General features: G+C 47.7%; 1 pseudogene; it reads right to left on the bottom strand.

Moving 5' to 3' along the window:
* Positions 1 to 3,412: 3,412 nt before the first annotated feature.
* LOC120094483 (small nucleolar RNA SNORA48) lies at positions 3,413 to 3,542 on the bottom strand (annotated as a pseudogene).
* Positions 3,543 to 18,503: the final 14,961 nt, after the last annotated feature.

The following is an 18,503-nucleotide window of genomic DNA, read 5'->3' as shown; positions in this document are numbered from 1 at the left end:
GACCCAGTCAGAGGGTCTTCCTGGCACTCCTCATCCCTCTGGGGGAGCTACTTTATCTGCAAGGTGGGCATGAGAGGTGGTCATGTGGGGGGCGGGTTTCCAGCCATCTCTAACTCTGGACTAACGACAGTAGCTGAAGCTTAGCAAAGCTTGGGACTTCTACAACCAGAGTCAAAGGCAAGAGGAAACTTGTGTTAACAGACCCCAGGTAGGACTTTCTAATTACTAAGGTGTCCAAAGAGAAAAGGGAGTATTAGATTAGCCATGACCTTCCAGTTCTTCTTCCCATTCAAGTTAGGACAAAGCCGCCTCTCTTCAAAGAAGCAGTGATGCTAGAGTTTAAAGATAATGCTCTTGAGGGTGGCAAGAGTAGTCGCTGACATCTATTATGTGTTTACTACTTGCTTCTTGACTCTCAACCTGATCCCAGGAGAGGAGAAAGAGGCTTCTCCAAGAACACAGCCTTTGAGTGCACCATATGAGCTCAACTATTCTGGCCAACCAACGGATGGATACTGCCTTTTCCTGCTCTCTACCTCCCTCACAGACAGCCAGTCTCTCCTGCAAATGGCCCTGCGGATACTGACTTCAAAAACAAAGTGATTACCCAGAACCCCCTTGGGAAACATGGAAAACACCAAGTGCAGAGAGAGTGTCGCATTTCTCTGATTCCATGACTTTCCCAGATTGGGAGCCAGAAGATCTCTAGGACCACTGAGCCCTGAACGTGCACTACGGTGTCCAGGCAGACGAGAAAGCAAAAGCCCTGTATGTTGTCTGCAAGCGTCTGAATGCTATATGGTCGTGCTTGTTTTCTCCCCTTTCCTGATCTTATGAAAATTAAAGCATGGATTCCTCATCCCCACCGAGGACAAAATGTAGAATAGACCTGATCTCCAGCAAAAAAACGCTTCAAAATTGACCCCAGCAACAAGTGCCAGGTGTGGATCAGGGGTAAAAGTTGAGATGGCTCACAGGGCTGGCCCAGGTTTTTCCTATGTCTTTTTCAAGAAGGGAGAGGCTGACTAAGCCATCTATCAAGTACAGGCGCAGCGTAAACAACCTGGGAGACTCCTTCCATACCTGAGAGAAGACTGGTTGTGTACTGAGTGTATCTGGGTTGTAGGTGTTGGGATGACAGGCCTCAGACTCAGGATGTTGGCAAAGACTGAGGGCATCAGGAGAGCGGAAAGAAGCCACAGGAAGACCGAGAAAGACAAGTCTCAGGCGACTACATCCTGGAGCATGGGTTTTGTTCTCTGTGGGTATGTCTTGTGCTGGAATTGTGCCAAGAGGAACCATGCAATTGACTACAAAGAACCCACATATTCGTTTCGCACACCGTTCACCCAATGTCAGATACATGCAACATCCCAGCTCCTGCTTCTCCTTGGCCCCTATCAATCCCTTTCCCTCCTCCCTTCCTCTACCCTTCTGGGCTGTTCCTCCTCATGATACACAGCTCAAGCCCAGCTCCTGCACAGCACTGTGCTTTCCCTACCTCCTCCCCCTTTTAAATTAAATTTAACTCAATTCAGTTTATCTTTCAAATCTATTACCTCTCTTACAGCTACGTCTCAGAGTCATGTCAAGGAATAGTTAAAACCAGCTCAAAGCCCTGTCCCCACCGTTGGAACTCAACCCGATGTGTCCCTCCTTGTCCTCGTTCTCTCTTCATGCTTCTCACACTGCTCTGGGAAAGCTTCACAGCTCTGAGCTCTTCCCTGGTGTTTTCCTTGGACAAGTCTCGTTTGTCCACTTACTCGGTCATGTTTCCCAGGTCCATTTTGAATGAAGGAAATGGGAGGGGAGCAGGGTTGGCCATGGTTGCACTCCTTCCTGGCTCACTGCAGCTTCCTCTCACTGAAGGCTTTTCTCCATCTTCCTGAGCACAGAGCACATGCAACCTGAAGATGCCCCCAGTCCTTACTCCTCATCTGTCCCTCCTCAGTGTCACATCCTTGAAGCCAGGGACACATCACTAAATCCTTGCCTCTATCAGCGCACCTGATTGGGAGACCTGTGCCAGCTTGACCAAGATGCTGGGCTACTGCTGAGTCCCTCTCACTTCTCTACCCAAGCAGCACCCTGGTTGCAACCCAAGCATTGCCTTTGGGGTCTATTCTTGGGAGTTGTATAGTGGAAAGAGAACTGCTATGTTTTTTATTTGAATCCTAAGGTGTCACCTTGGTGACATTTTCCTCCCATCTCTCCCTTCCTTTTGGTCACCTGATTTTTGTCTTGGGCTATGAAGCGAAGGTGAGGTGTTGTCATAGACAATGCTTCTTTATAATAAGAAGTACTAACTTACAGTCAGGGTAGCAGTTACTGTATACCATGACCCGTTGTAAGCATCCTGTGTGCATAGTCTCAGTTTCCATAACAGCTATACATATCTCACATGTGGAGGGAAGGCTCCTGTCTGATCGTACAGTTCCCAGATCTTTTCTCCACGAGTTATGGGAAGAGAAATGTGTGAAAGATAAAGAGGAATGATCCTTAATGCTGTCCAAATTTGGGGTGAAAGCAGATGTGAATTAGTAAGTGGGGTCTAATGGAACTTCCTATTTTAAAGAATAAACAGCTTGCACCATTTTACAATTGGGAAAGATGTCAGCTACCAACTGCTAGCTTTCTTGGGGTCTTCAAAAAACAGATGCCATTCTTTTCCTTCCTTCCTTCCTTTTGTTTTTTTTTTAAACTTTTTAATTGAGTCTTTGTGGGTTATGTATCCCAGCTTCTCTCATCTCCCATCCCCTTAGATCTGTCCTTTGCCTGCACTCCCTCCACTAGGGTCATCTCTACTGTGCTGCCCAGACAAGGCACAGGGCCCACTTTTCCAAGTGATGTCACTAGTGAAAAATGGGGCCAGCTCTCCAGAGCCTGGCATCCAGTGAAGGGAACGGCCAGTTTTGCACAACCCCTGGACATCAATGTGGGTCTCCAGCAGCTATTCCAAGAAGGGACATCCCCGAGTTCTCTAGTGGTAATATGAGTTATGGATGTTGACTCCAACTCCTGCCACTGGGTAGCCATGGACTCAGACATAGCTCTAAGCAGCAGCTCAGGCTGGGACCCTATCATGGCCCCAGGTGGCAGGGATGACTACTCACAACAGGCTGTTCCTATCTACCCTCAAGTGTCCAGTTCCATCTCTCTTCATAATGCACAAGCTGCTCCCTTTCCCTTTCTCTCCCACCTGACCACCACATACTCACTCATCGTGGTGGCTCTAACTACAGGCTGGCTCCATGGCAGGCCCCTGGGTGACAAGCTCCATCCATGTTGCATGCTATGGCCGCAAGTGGGTGTCTATGGCATGTGCTGGAGGGCAAGTCCTCGGGTGGCCTAGTGACCCTCAGGTCTCTGTCTTCCTCCTCCAGCTCTGTGCTGCCTGAATTGGATTTGATTTTTCTGAGTCCTAGGCATAAGACAGATTTGGCCACCAAGCCAGGCATCAGGCTAGGATGAACACAGGAGCCATCTACTCTGACTGATAGAAGAACAACACCAAGGTGTCTCTTTGCCCATTGGCAGGGCGGAGGTGTCATTCTTCATGGAGATGTGGTAAGTGAGGAGAAGGGCCCGGGGGAAGGTTTGGCAAACACTGGTGTTGTGTATAAGGCACTTTCCTAAGTTTGGTGAGATTTCTTTCTGAGCAAAGCCCTGTACTGGGCATGAAAAGAGAGCGAAGGTCCCTTCTTCAGCCCTTGCTGGTCTCAGAAGGTCATAGAGCTTCCTGGTTGGAGCAGCAAGAGGAAGATGCACAGCTTCTTCTTTCCTTTCTAATTTCTGCCATGTTGAGGCCCTGATCTCAAGTCAGGCTTTCTCAAGTCCAAGAACCCTTGTCCTTAGGCTGGTCAGTCCCACAACTTCTCCCTAGACCTCCGATCTACTGAGCACCGATAGACACACGCCCTAGTTCAGCAGGCCTGGGAGAGGTTCTTCTCACTGTGTCTGAACCTTGTCCAGTAAAGTCTTGCCTGGGTGGGTCCTAGGGGGTCTGATCTGCACTGGCACCATAAGTTTATAGCACAGCCAATAACTTGCTAAGTCGTTGATTTGCTTATTCTCCAAATAATGATTAACAGTCTCACATGTGAGGAGCTGGTGCCAGAGCCCAGGGATATGGAGATCAAAGAGCTCTGTCTGTTTCTGTTCTCAAGGGCCCAGTGTCTAATGGAGGAGACAGACAACTTCAGAACATGTTGCACCGTGTCCCTAGATCCACCATGGCTTAGGGGGACAACCCAGAAAATCTGTCCCTTGATCAGGGCCCCTTACCAATCCCATATGGCTAGCCTTGTCATCCATCATACCAATTAATTAATTAATTGCATTTTATTTTATATTCTGGGAGTTTGGGTGTTTTTGAAGGCAAAAATGCAAATGTATGCAAATCACCACACAAATTTATGCAAAGACAACATGGAAATGTGTCCCTAGATTTTATGAAGAAAAAAAGATCTGGAGTCCTTAGTCAGTCCCTCAGCAGGCTGCCTGTCCCCAGGCCTGTCCTGTCTTCCCATTTGTTTGTGTTCTTAATCTGTGCTGGGCTCCTTGCCTGACCACGACAGGTCAGTAACGCAGGTGGGCAGGCAGCAGGCTGGCCATCCATTATCCTGAAACCTCTCAGCTTCCTAAGCCAGCAGAAAACCCCTTCTCTCCCAATAATCGGCTTTCATTTGAAACAATCAAGAGATTTCCTGCCACTTTCCCTATAGCCAGGTCCTAGGAAACACCCAGATGCTAAGCTTTGGGTGTGGAGCATGACTTGACGGAGGGCTCTGTGGAGGAAAGTGTCCGTTTCTGCTTCTGGTTACTGGAAAATAAATCTGAACCATTTAATTGACTATCTTCTGTGTGGGTAACTCTGGTTCCCTGCAGAGCTGGTGAGGGTGAGGTGGGGAAGTAGGGGGGTTAGGAGATGGAGGAGACAGGCCTGGAAGGGTTTGCAGAAACTCCTGGCTTTGCAAGGTAGGTCTGTTGGTCAGGTATCACAGTGATAAACAGCCTGTCTCCCGAGTTGGAAAAGAAACCTCATACAAGCTCCGTTGAGAGGGGAGGGCTACGAAGGGCACTGAGTGCTTGCACAAGGAGGAACTCTGCGATATCCCTTTGTGGAATGTCATCAAGGTGGTGGGAGCTAGACAAAGCAAGCTCATGGCTCACCCTGAATGGAGAGGCCAGTGAGAGGCAGGAGTATGGGGTGTGGGGGTGGGATGCTGACTTGAGGGACGAGCTGCTTATTCGCTTACATAGCCACCCCTCAACTGGAGAGTAGGTACCTGGCTCTGCGTCTAGGTTACTGCTTAGGCACATAAAAGCATGAGGCTGTCAGCTTGTCCAGTGTCTTCAGACCCTCCTCACAATGTGTGCACTGAGAGCTGCCTGAAGGATTGGATTTCAGCAGAGCGGGGAGAACTTCCGGAGGGTGGGTGTGGTAAGCCAGATACCGGAACAGGTGACTAAGAGAGGGTGAGAAATCTTGCCTTAGAGAGTCTGAAACAAATCCGAAAGCCATTTGCTGTGTGGGAGAATTGGTACAGGACTACTTGTCTGGAAGCAGGGGGACAGACGGGATGACTTTCAGAAGTCTAAAGAGACCAGAGCACACGTCCCCAAGTAGATACACGTACTCAGCGGATGCCCCTGCTAATGTGTGGTCATGTCCAAAGACACGGGCTTCATTTTCTCATCTCTCCTTCTTTCCTCCCAGGAGAGTCTGAAGAGATCAGTGGGTGGAGCCATAACCTCTAGCGGGAAGCAGAGCTCTGTGTCATTCAGGGACATGTGTCCTCTCCTATCTCTCCATCCTCCGGGCAGCTTCAGGGGCCAGCAGCCCTGGGGCAGCTGTGTCGCCATTTCAGCCAGAGCCTGGAGCTCAGTCGTCTGGAGGGGCACAGGGCAGAGCGCTGGTGAGCGAGCATGTCAGAGTGGCTCTAGCGTTTCCCTAGAACAATTCAAATTGCTTTTTTTACACCTCACTGCACTATGCCAACCCTGATTCACATTATTTGTGCACTCGCTAAGTGTACATTATCTGATCCGTCACCCTGGAAAATGCTGCAAGGGGAATCCGGGGCTCCCGTCTACTGCTGACTGTGGGTCAGGCTCAGAAGTCTCTGTACAAATGTTTTTGCAAAATGGGAAGGAAGGAATGAGCCCAACACTGTCAACAACAGTCCACCAGGGCGGTGGGTTGAAGGTGGGAGTCCTCTCGTCTTGCCTCAGAAACTCAGGCTGACTGGGAGAAGGCAGTGGAACCAGAAATCCCTAGCACCCTTTCTTCACGGTCTCGGGTCTCTTTTCTGTGCCACATAAGGGAAGGGGAAGTAAGCCTTTTAACCCAGCTATGCAGATTTTCTCTGACTGGTGCTTCACTCTGGAGAGAAACCCCGAGAGAGGAGGAGGAAGAGGAAGTCTCCATACTCTCTACTGCTCAGCTTTCCCAGGAGCAAGGAAAGTTCCCTGGCCTGCTTAGGCCAATAATCTCTGAAACTTGACCAAAAGTTTTGGAATCTTTTCTTTCTCATTCATCCGAGAGCTTTGCTCAAAGTCACTGATGACTAGGAAAGTTCCAGGCTTTCAACGGTCTTAGAAAATTGCCATGTTCTGCTCCCGGCCAACACCAGTCTATGCGTCTGCTTCCCATTCCTAGGAATCTGGGTGAATGGGCCCTTGTTTTTCCAGATCTCACTCTGTCTCACATGCTCACTGAGAGTCTGACAGTTTGTCCTCCTGGACCTCAGGACCTTCACTGTAAGTAGGAACCAGGAGGACAGCTAGAGGAAAGCCACCGTCTGGATTTGGAAGCTGATCCCTCTCTGTGGGGAAAGTGTCTGAGTTATCTTTACCTTAAAGACAAATGATCCTCTGTGAGAGCCCGGGTCTCTCTCCTCACTCCATCTCGGCTCTGGGTTCAGTCCACAGCACAATAGTGGGACGCACCTGGGTGCCAGAGCCCATCCAGGCAGGGCCTGTGGGACAGAGTGATCAGAGAAAGATGCAGTCCCTGCCCTGGGGTTGCTTATGATCTGATTGGGTTGACAAATAGCTATTTCTCCCAGCTGTCCCAGATTTGGCTCCAACCCCAGGGCTCCTGAAGGGCATTTAGCAGTCGCTAAACCCAGAGGTCGAGCAGCTGAGTACCACATTTTCTTTCTTTTGGCAAGAGCTGGGTAGTGTCCACATGGGAGCCCGCATCTCAATGCAAACAAGAGATCTGGTGCATCCCTGACAACTCATTTTCTCAACCTTCGTTCTGGGGCGGGAGTGGGGCAACTTCTCATTCCAGCTGCCATATTGTAGCCTCAACCCCTGATGCACCATCAATTAAAAACGGCAATAATTATGCATGGGAAAAAAGCCACAGATAATAGGCTTCCATTAGATTAAGTAGTTATATGAATAAAAAAAATAAAACCTATACTTCGGTTAATTAAACCCACTCACCATCTGATTAAGATGTGTTGTGAGACCATGGAAAAGTACCAACCACTAACTGTAAGTAATCCGGCACAGATGGGAATTAATAGTATCTTCCCTGGCTTAGAGATAATGGATCTCCACAGAGGTTAATCAGAATCATTAATAAGCAACAACAGGATGGACAGTACCAAACAGCTGGTGCCTGATGTTGGGGTCAGGGCAGGCCGCGCCCCTGATAAAACCACCTACTCTATTCCACTCTGTCTGCTGAGGTGAGAGCCCCAGGAGGCACTGATGTGCTGACCATGAGATCCCAGCAGACTGGAGGTTGTCTCTCTAGACCCTCTAGTCTGGGCTCAAAATGGCTTCAAAGGCATTGTGACCCAAATGAGAGAGGGTGGCATCAGACTCCAGTCGGTTGACTTTGCAGAGCTCTGGGCTTGATGCAGGCTTAACTCAGAGCCAGTTCTTGGGACTCTGGGAAGACTTGGCTTATACCCATTAATGACAGCCACCCTCTCTTGTGGGTGTGGTTTGGGTTGCCACGGGAACCAGTGTTTTATTTGGCAGAGCCATCTGGACATGGCCCCCATGAGGTTTGGCTCACTTATTTCAAGGCTACTGTTTTGGAAGCTGAGAATCAACATCCCAAATCCTCACACCTAGGAAAAAAAACACCTGGGGGAAATGACTTTGGGGACAAAGATGCCTGTCTTTCCCAGGGAGTGACATGGCAGGAGAGAGGGAAGACAGCCTGGGGTCTCTCAGCCAATGTGTGCTGCTTGCTTCTGGCTCTGTCCTTCGGAGCAGCTGTGAGGAGAGCACCAGGGCCCTGCCTTCTAATTACTGCTAATTAGGTAAATGCTGAGAAGTCTCTCTCTTCCGTCCCTCCCTCCCTAACCCCCCCAGAAGGCAACTGAGTGGCACATGGAGAGGTCAAAAGGAGACATTTCCTAATGGGGGCAGGCAGAAGTGACATGGCATGCATACCAAGCAGCTGCTGACCAGGGAAAAGAGGACACAGGGCATCCAGACTGGGGGAGAGCAACTGCCTTCTAGAGAGGCATGGAAGGAGGAGAGGGAGGTGGAGGGTTGAGGGGGGACAGGGGCTCACAGCACTTTCCCAGCCTAGGTTCCAACCTCTCTCCTCTTGGAACAGCAGGGGCAGCTGGGTAAGAAGGGGCCTTCTGGAGAGTGGCTCCTAGCTCAGAGTCCTTGAGCACAAGTGTACCACATCACGGATTTGGTTCTTCTGGAAGTCTTTACAGTCTGGGAGGAGGCTTGGCCCGTGCCGTCTCTTAAGTAGCTCAAATGTTCAAATGTACCATGAACAGAGTCTTAGGAGACACACACAGAGTATTGCAGACAGGCATTGGTACTTGTGATTTGATGTTTGAGGCAGTAAGTTGGTTTCGGTTTTTTGTTTTTTGTTTTCTGTTTTGCCCTATTTTTTTTTTTTCTCCATGGACGTCACTCATTCCCCCTAGAGCAGTCTTTCTCAACCTTCCCTAGGCTGCAACCCTTTCATGCAGTTCTTCACATTGTGGGGACCTCCAACCGTAACATTATTTTCATCGCTACTTCCTAACTGTAATTTTGCTGCTGTTATGAATCTTAATGTAAATATTTGGGGAGATAGAAGTTTGCCGAAGGGGGTCTTGATCCAGAGGTTGAGAACCACTGCCCTAGAGCTTTGTAAAGCTGGGCGATGAAAGGGGAGGATTTTCCCATCTTCCAGATTGGGAAAAAAACAAAAACAAAAACAAAAACAAAAACAAAAAACAAAACAAAAAAACCAAGGTCAATAAAAGAGAAATGGCATGTGCCTGTTCATTTTGACTTTAAGGTCAAGAAAAAAAACAGTATTGAAAATCTATGTAATTTATTAAAAGTCAATATATTTCAGAAAAAGACTGCTTTGGCTTTAAGTTGTGAGCAGAACCCAAATTTATTTGCAAACAAACAAACAAACAAACAAAAACCCAAACAAATAGTACAAAAGCGTTTAAGGTAATAAAACATCAAACTCTGTGTCATCAGTGAGGCCCCAGTAATTATTCTCTAAAACGAAGTTCACGAAGCAAAATTGCATGAATAATACACTTGTCTTATAGTTTTCCTCAACTGGAAGCAGACTGTCCTGTAGAACCACACCTGTAATTTTTTCATTTGTTCTTCTTTTAGAATATCTTTCATCTTGTTACTCTTGTGCGTGTTTTTGAGACAGAATATCTCCTACTGTTTCTTTCCACTTGGCTTTTCTAATTCTAGTCCAAGTCCAACTACAGCACACACCCATACTGAACTTTATACCCAAGACCAAGAGCGCGTATTCAGCACTGACTGGTTGCTGAGGGCCAGGCTTCCTGTGTACTCTCTGTCTACCCCTCCCTGAGCCTTCAACAACTCCATGCCATGGCAAGCACAATATCCCTGTCCCATTCCCACCACAGGTGGGAAAACCAAGTCACAGAGAACTTTGATAAGTGGCTCAGGATCACACTTTAAAAAAGCCTTTAGCATTGGGGTTCTAACCAGTTTCCTTATAGAATTTTAATTCTTTATCTCCTCTTCCTCCTCCTCCTCCTCTCCCTACCCCTTTTCCTGCTCTTCCTCTTCTTTTTTTAAAAAAAAAAATTTATTTTATCTATATGAGTACACTGTAGCTATCTTTAGAGACACCAGAAGAGGGCATTAGATCCCATTACAGATGGTTGTGAGCACCATGCGGTTGCTGGGAATTGAACTCAGGACCTCTGGAAAAGCAGCCAGTGCTCTTAACCACTGAGCCATCTCTCCAGCTCCTTCCTCTTCCTTTTTTAAAGATAGGGTCTTATGTAGCCCAGGCTGGCCTTGAACTTACTACCTAGCTAAGGATCATTCCGCATTCCTGATCCTCCTGCCTCCCCCTCCCTAGTACTGAGGGGACAGGTATGTATCACCATGCCCAGTTTTGTGCCTTGATTTTATTCCACCTTCTCAGTCTTCCAGGCCAGTCTTTGTGAGGCGCTCACTTCATTCTCACCCCCGCCCTGGATCAAGTGCCAGTGGCATCATGGATCATGAGACCACCTAACCGATGTGCCCAGCTCACAAATACGGCATCTCTTTTCTTAGATTTCTAAGGCCATAGGATTTACCTGGACACCAAATGAATCAACCAGTGGCCCCACTGGTGAACTCACACAAGTCCTAGAGATAATAACAGTACTAACAACACCACTACACCTGAGTGCTGTTGGCTGAACGCTCACTACACCAGAGGTCTTTGTCAAAGTCTTTTCCTTCCTTCCTCCCTCCCTTCATTTCTTCATTCTTTCGCTCATTTGTTCCTTCCTTCCTTCACTCCCTCTCTCCTTCCTCTCCTCTCCCCTCCCCTCCCTTCCCTTCTCTTCCTTCCCTAACTTCCTCCCCACGTCTTTCTTTGGATGTGTGTCCATCTGTGTGCAGGACTTTGAGGGGTACAGGTGAGGCAGAGATCAACTTCCGGTGTTGCTCTGAGGGCACTCTCCACCTTGTTTTCACGGAGCAGGGTCTCTCGATGGGACCTGTGACTTACTGACTAGGCTAAGCTGGTTGCCCATCAAGCCCTAGGAGTGACCCTGTCTCTGCCTCTCCAGCAGTGGGATTTTAAGAGCAGACTATGCTGCTGGGCTCTTTCCAAAGGTACTGAAGCCTTAGCTCGGGTCCACATGCTTTTGTTCTTTTTCATTCCTTCAGAAATGCCTTGGACATACAGAGCAGGCTAGCTTTGAACTCATGATCCCCTTGTCTCAGCCACAATAGTGCTGGGATCAGATATGCAGCTTTCACTCCCTCTTTATCTCACTGTTATACCAACCTTCTAGTGGGAAGCTTGTCACAGGTGGAGAACCCAAGTTTCAGAGACTTGAACATGTCTCCTCGAGTCACACAGCTCTGAAGGGAAAGGGCCAGACTTTCTGTCCAGCCTCTGGATGGTTTCCAGACTGGCGAGGACATTGGTGTCTTCTTTCTTTACTGAGCCCCAGCTGCCTGCCTGGGCAGGAGTAGTCAGTCTGTGGCTGCGGCCTCGTCTATTTCAGAAGAATAATGGTTCCTGTCACCGATTCAATCTGTTCCAAATGCTCCTGGAAGTGCAGTCCCCAGGCTACTCGTGATGACGGGCTGGCTGGCTGGAGAGCGTGCCGGGGTCTGAGAATCTCGCTGACCCTGTTGAACTCTTTGAGCATTTGGGATGCATCTCTTGACATTCTGATTGGCCCTGTGTCCCTGTTCGTTGTCAGGTGCCCCCTAGGCTGTAGGCACTGCTGAGGATCCTACAGCCTACTGCCAAGAAAGTGAAAATACTAGCTAGGTGCTCACTAAATGAGTCCTCCAGGACTATATGGAATTCTGTAGGAACTACACCCCATAAACATCCTTCACAATTAGTTGCATTGTGGTCAGGCATAGATATCCTCCCACATCTTAGCTTGTCCCGGACAAAGAGACCCATCACATTGGCCTCCTTTGTAGATGATCTGCAAGAGGCTTGCCCACTTCCCTTCACCCCCCCCCCGCACTGTAGGATTGCCAAGAACAGATACGAGGGGGTCCTGCTAAGCGTTCAAGGTTCTGGGCAAGGATGCTGCTGTGGTGTTGGTTTTTCATCCGCCTCATGGGTGAGAGGGCACAGGATACACAAAGCAGGGCAGCCCAGAAATGCAAAGCTTGCAGGTCAGCACACAGCTGTGCTTTTGTGCGTGTTAAGGAATAAAAAATGTGTGCATGTGTGTATCTCTCAGACACTGTGCTTCAAGACAGCGGCCATGTGACTTGTCAATTACTGTACTGGGGAAGGGGTGTGTTTGTATGTGTGTGTGTGTGTGTGTGTGTGTGTGTTGGGGTGGGGAGTTGGAACCAATTTCACTGGGGTGTGCTTCTATGGCTGTGGAAGAGGAGCAGATCACAAAGGCCTCCAGAGAAGGCTTCAGGGATTCTCAGACCCACTCTGTCTAATTAGCAGATTTTCTCTCTGTCCCAGTCTAGTCAGGTACACACCCACAAATTTGAAGAACCAAAATATTCTTTCTGGAGTCTGTTTCCCCAACAGACAATGACCAACTACCTTGATACACAGGATAGTCTATGTGACCACCAGGAAAGGATGACCTTGACCTGAGCGTAGCCTACAATCTGTCACTGGCCAGTATGACTTCGGGAAACTTCAAGGACCTCCCTGAACTGGGCAACCAGATAGCAACCGCTCCTCCTCAGGTTTCTGTGGGGAATGTTAGTGTATCACCGGCTGAAATGTCAGGTCTTTCCCTCTCACTGCCCCTCTGTAGAGGAAAGGGAAGGACTGGAGTACCTAAAACCTGACTTTTCCTAGCCACTCTTTCAACAAGCGCCACCAAGCCGCTTGTGCTTGCTCCGTGCAAGTTTGAATAGCATGATTTCACGGAGGCACAGGGCACTGGAAAGGACTACTTCTGCACTCCAACCATGCAGTGCTCCAAATGTGTTTAGCTTCATTCCCCCGACCCGTGCCCACCCCAGGCTCCCCTTCTGGTTTCATTCTTTCTCCCTTAGAGGAGCTTCTCTCCAACAAGCCAAAGGGGCCCAAAGAGTAATGAGTGCTTACCACAGCTCCACACCTACATAAGACCTCAGACCACTGAGTGAATGTACTTTTTAATGTTTATATTGTGGCACAGTATATACAGCATAAAGTATTCCATCCAGACCCCTTTTTGTGGTCTTCTCAATGGCAGTGAAGACATTCATTGTGTTGGACGGCCGTCACCACCATCCATTCATCTGCAGAACGTTGTTATCCTTTCAAACAGAAGCTGTGCCTTCAGTAGGCACAGCCTCTCCACTTCTGCCTCCAGTTCTGTTCTATGGACTTTCTACTCCATCTCTGTGAATTTGTCTACTTTAGGGACCTTATGTATGTAGAGTCTCACAGTTTATTCTTCTGCATCTGGCTTATTTTCTCCTTGTCCATTTGGGCCACCAGCATTATTTTTGTAAGACTGAATAGTGCTCCCTTACATTGCATTAGCTACTACTCTTGTTACTGTGATCAATGGTACCTCAAGAAGCAACTTAAGGGTAGACAGCTTTAATTGACTTACGGTTCAAGGGGATACAGTCCATGATAGCAGGGAAGACATGGTGGCTGGACTATGAGGCCTCTGGTCAGCTTGCATCACCATCACCAATCAGAAGAAAACAGGATGTGGGACCAGAAATAAAATCCCAAGGCCCCCTCCCCCTGGGCCCACCTTCCACAAGGAAGATGACTTCCTAAAGTGTTTACAATCTTCCGTAATGACATCATCAGCCGGGAACCAAGTGTTCAAATCCATAAGCGTATTGGGGGGCAGTTTACACTCAAAGCACAACAGTATGCTGCTCTCCATGCCTTATCTAGCCAAATGGCTCAGTGGTGGTGCAACTTTCTTCTCTTTCCATCTGCACATAGCCAGTTGCTCATCTGTTCATGTGCTAACGGATTCACTGAGGCACACAGAGCTTGTAACAGCAGACCATGTCCTGTGAAAAGCTCTGCAAGAGAATGGCATCCTTGTTCTAAAAAAAACTTTCAGATCCAGCTAAATGTGGTGTGTGCATTTGTATATATGTATGTGTTCATGCATGCGTGTGTGTGTGTGTGTGTGTGTGTGTGTGTGTGTATGCGAGAGAGAGAGAGAGAGAGAGAGAGAGAGAGAGAGAGAGAGAGAGAGAGAGAGGAGAATGCACAAGTGTGTATGTTGAGGCCAGAGATCAACATTGAGTGTTTTCCTCAGTTGATTCTCTACCTTATTTTTGAGAAAAGGTCTCTCACTGAACTTAAAGCTCACTGATTGGCTGGATTGGCTGGCCAGTGGATGCCAGGTATCTTCCTGTCTCCATTTATTCAGCACTTGGATTGTAGATGTATGCAATCCCTACCGGCTTTGCGCAAGGATTCTGGGGATCTGAACTTGGGTCCAGTATGGCAAACATGTTGCTCATACTGATCTACTTCTCATCCCAATGCTCACCTCCAGCTAATATGTAAATTAGGAGCAGAGAGAGCTGTAGAGAGGAGAGGTGTTGGGTTTCTCTGGATCTGCATAGGGAAAGGCTTCACAGAGCAGTGGCAGCTGAACCCTTGACAGATATGGAAGCATTTGGTTATCTAACAGTTCCAGGAAGGCCCTTCCAGGCAGAGAAGCAGCCTGTGTGGATAAAAGGTGGGATGCACCCTGGAGATGGTAGTGACTGGGGCACTTGTAGGCTCAAATCACAGAGAGGAGGATCTGAGATCAGGAAGTCCAGATCAGTGCAGGGTTCCTAAGTCAAGGGAATCAGGGTGCAGTAGGAAAGCCACATCTGGGAAACATCCAGAAAGATGAGTCTAATAATGTACACTGGGCATTTACCTCCGTGGGATAGTGTTGTAAAAATATAAAAATTAAAAAAAAAAACACAACAGGATAGCATGCTATTTCAGGAGTCAAGGGGGACAAAATGGTGCCTAGGTGTCTCCATCAGGATTTCTATGATGAAACACTAGGACCAAGAAGCAAACTAAGGAAAGGTTTTTTTTGTTTGTTTGTTTTTTTTTGTTGTTTTTTGCTTATAATTCTACACCACTGCTCTTTATTAAAGGAAATCAGGATGTGAAGTCCAACGAGAACCTGGAGGAACAGGCAGGAATCTGGAGGCAGGAGTTGATACAGAGGCCTTAGAGGGGTGCTGTTTTCTGCTTCACTCACACATCTTGTTCAGCCTGCTTTCTTATGGAACCTAGGACCACCAGCCCAGGGACAGCACTACCCATAATGAGCTGTGCCCTCCCTCACCAATCACTAATTTAGAAAATACCCCACAGCTGGATATGATGGAGACATTTTCTCATTTAAGAGTTCCCACCATTCAGATGACTCCAGTTTGTATCAAGTTGACATAAAACTAGTTAGGACCAGGGCATCTCCTGTGACTAGTGATGCATAGACAGGGGGTTCCAGCTTTTGGAGCATTAGCCTGGTGTTAGCTTGGGCCTATATGAGATCCGAGAGAAGCCCAAGGGGAGGAGTGCCAAAGATGGACACTGGAGAGCCACCCAATCACATGATTGAAAAGTCACGAGTTCTGGCCAATTAAGGCCACAGTGGCTTAAGACATTCAAGAAGGGAGAAAGTGGGGAACTCATCGAAACCCTGTCAAACTGAACAGCAAGAAGCAGGCTGCCAGGAAAAGAAGGGAGGGAGACCTGTGGTTGAGGCATGACTCTTGACTCTGATCCTGCTTTGTCACTGACAAGCTATTTCACATCCCCCAAATTGCTGGAGCTCTCTGATCCCTTCTCTACATCAGTAAGATAAGGATGGCAAAACCCACTTTGCTTATTTTTGATTAGGAATGCAGGAGTGATCCCAATAAGGAAGAGGGTGTCTGTGATAACAGCCATGAGGCTGGCAGGGTGAGTGCTGACAAGCTTGTGGGTGGGAAGTGATGGGTAGGGGTAGTCTGCACAGTGGGAGTCAGGGAGGGAGGGGTGAGCAGGACACGGAAAAGGGGAGGGGGAGTGGGAGGGGGAGGGAGAGGGAGAGGGAGAGGGAGAGGGAGAGGGAAAATCTCTTACCTTAGTCTTAGAGTTTTTATAGCAGAGATAGTCATTCCCAGATTGCCCTGGGATGTGTTGGTGATAGGTGGATCCTAGACTGAAGTCCCATAAAAGGTGACAGCAATGTTTTCATGTAATCGGCTCACACCTGGGACAGATGCAGTGGAGGGAGGGCACTGAGAGCTGGTACAGGCAGGTGGCTCCTGGGAGTAGAACCCTAATGGATTCTGTAATGTCAGATCCCAAAGAAACCTGGGACAAGGCTCACTCAGTACCCGTGGTTCCTCCCAGTGCTTCTCACCCTGCTTGCCTGCCCCTTACTCTAAACCTCTCCAGCCCCTCCCCTCTCCCAGTTTCTGATTCCTTTATAATACAGCCATTTAGGCCAAACACACTCTTAGCCCTTCCCCGCCTCCATTTTCTCCTCCCCCTCCCCCCTTCTCTTCCTCTCTTGCTTTACCCACAACCCTCATCTCAAGGCCCAGTTCAGTCTCCCAGCTGCCTCTGCCTGTTCTCTTCCTCATATCTACAGGAAAAAGCCCTTCAACCATACCTAAGAGTCATCACGACCTCCTTTTCATTCAAGGGAAAAGCATACAAGTCTGAGTCCTGGGCTGGTTCTCGCTGTCTATAGAATCAGCACTTGTCTGAGGCCAAGAAATAGCCACTTCTGGTTTTGTGTTCTCTGTGAAGGCTGTCCATGATCGTATCCTTCCCGTATACCAACTCTGTATCTGGGAGCACCCATCCACCCAAGGTACTTGGCTGTTTGCAGCCTCAGCTGCCCGGCATGCTTGTAAAATCTAAAAATGCATTATAAAACTGCCTTAAGGTTTTATGAGCCCTCTTTCCTAGGGACCCATCTTGGTGCAGTGAATCACACCAGCCATAGTGAACAGTGCTCAGAGTGCGGGGCTTGGAGTAAAGGAGCAGATGTGTGAGGAGCGGAACTGCAAGGGGGTTTGTCAGAGGAGCCAGAGGTCTGTGTAGCCTTGAAAAGGATGTGTGTGACCTTGACCGACTCCTCTCTATCTTGGTGGCCCTTTAGTTTGGCCCCAGACATGGGAATGAAAGAGGAGTGAAAAAAATCGAGATATGGAAACTTAGGACAAAAGTCAAGGTCAAAGGAACGTATCTGGCTGCCTTCATCCTCCAATGTAACTATGTCAGGCCGCTTAACCGTTGAGCTCTCACTCCATTGTCTGCAAATGGGCATGAAGAAAGGATTGTGCTGAGTAAATGAAAAAAGACAAGGGTATAAAATGCTTACTGACATATCTGAAGCATGGTGCTCAGTGTTAACACAGTGGATAATTATGGCAGCTGAATGTGGTAGCATCTGCCTCTAATCCCAGAATTTGGGGACAGGAGGAGCTGAGACAGGAGGGTCTTGAGTTCTAGGCCATCCTGAGCTAGCTAGCAAGACCTTGTCTCAACAGAACAAAACGAATTAAAATAAAACTAATTTTTCTTTCAATAATTATTCCTTTGATAATTTAAGTTTTGGTAATAATCTAAAATGAGTTTTTGTATGGCGACCAGTAATGAGTGATCAATATATATTTTCTGGATATAGCAGTGATCAACTGTGTAATGTGAAAGTGCTTAAGAAAAGTATAGAGAGAAGGGAACTCCAATGTCAGTTCCACAAAACCAATTTGGCACACTCTTACCTCCATTTTCTTCATCAGAAGCTGGTGGTTCTAAGTCACTTCATATTCATGGCTTCTCTCAGTCTCTTATTTGAATACTCTCAGTTCATTACTTAATTCATGCTGTGATGGTTTCAATTTGAGTGACACCCATAGGTTCATATATTTGAATGCTTGAGTCCTATTTCATGGAACTGTCTGGGAAGGATTAAGAGGTGTGGCCTTGTTAAAGGAGGTGTATACTGGGGGAGGGTTTTGGGGTTCACAAATCCATACCATTCCCAGTTAACTCTGTCTGTCCGTCTGTCTGTTTGGTGCTTGTGGATCAGGTGTATGCTCTCAGTTACTGCTGTAGAACTATGCTTGCCTATGTGCTGCTATGTTCACCATTATTTTATTCAATAAATATTAGCCCTCTGGAACAGTGAGTCCCCAAATTAAATGTTTGCTTCCTTCCTTTTTTCCTTCCTCCCTCCCTCTCTTTCTTCTTTTCCTCCCTCCCTCCCTTCCTTTCTTTTTTTCTTTCTCTCTTTCTCTTTTCTTTCTGTTTTGACATAGGATCTCTCTATGTAGTTCTGACTGTTCTGGAACTCACTATGTAGATCAGGCTGGCCTCAAACTCATAGAGATCTGTGTGCCTTTGCCTCCTGAGTGCTGGAATTAAAGGCGTGCACCACCATGCCTGGCCTAAATGTTTTCTTTTCTGAGTTGCCTTGGCTGTAATTTTTCATCACAGCAATAAAAATGTTAACACTTGCCTAGTGTCTGTTGAGTGACTGCAGTGTACTACTGGTGTTCTAGGTACTGAAGAGAATACACAAAACTCTCACATAGTGTGC

This window comes from Rattus norvegicus, chromosome 8, assembly GCF_036323735.1.
Source record: "Rattus norvegicus strain BN/NHsdMcwi chromosome 8, GRCr8, whole genome shotgun sequence".
In the NCBI taxonomy this organism is placed as follows: domain Eukaryota; kingdom Metazoa; phylum Chordata; class Mammalia; order Rodentia; family Muridae; genus Rattus; species Rattus norvegicus.
Note: the sequence above shows the minus strand (reverse complement) of the source record. Positions and strands in the feature narration are given on the sequence as shown.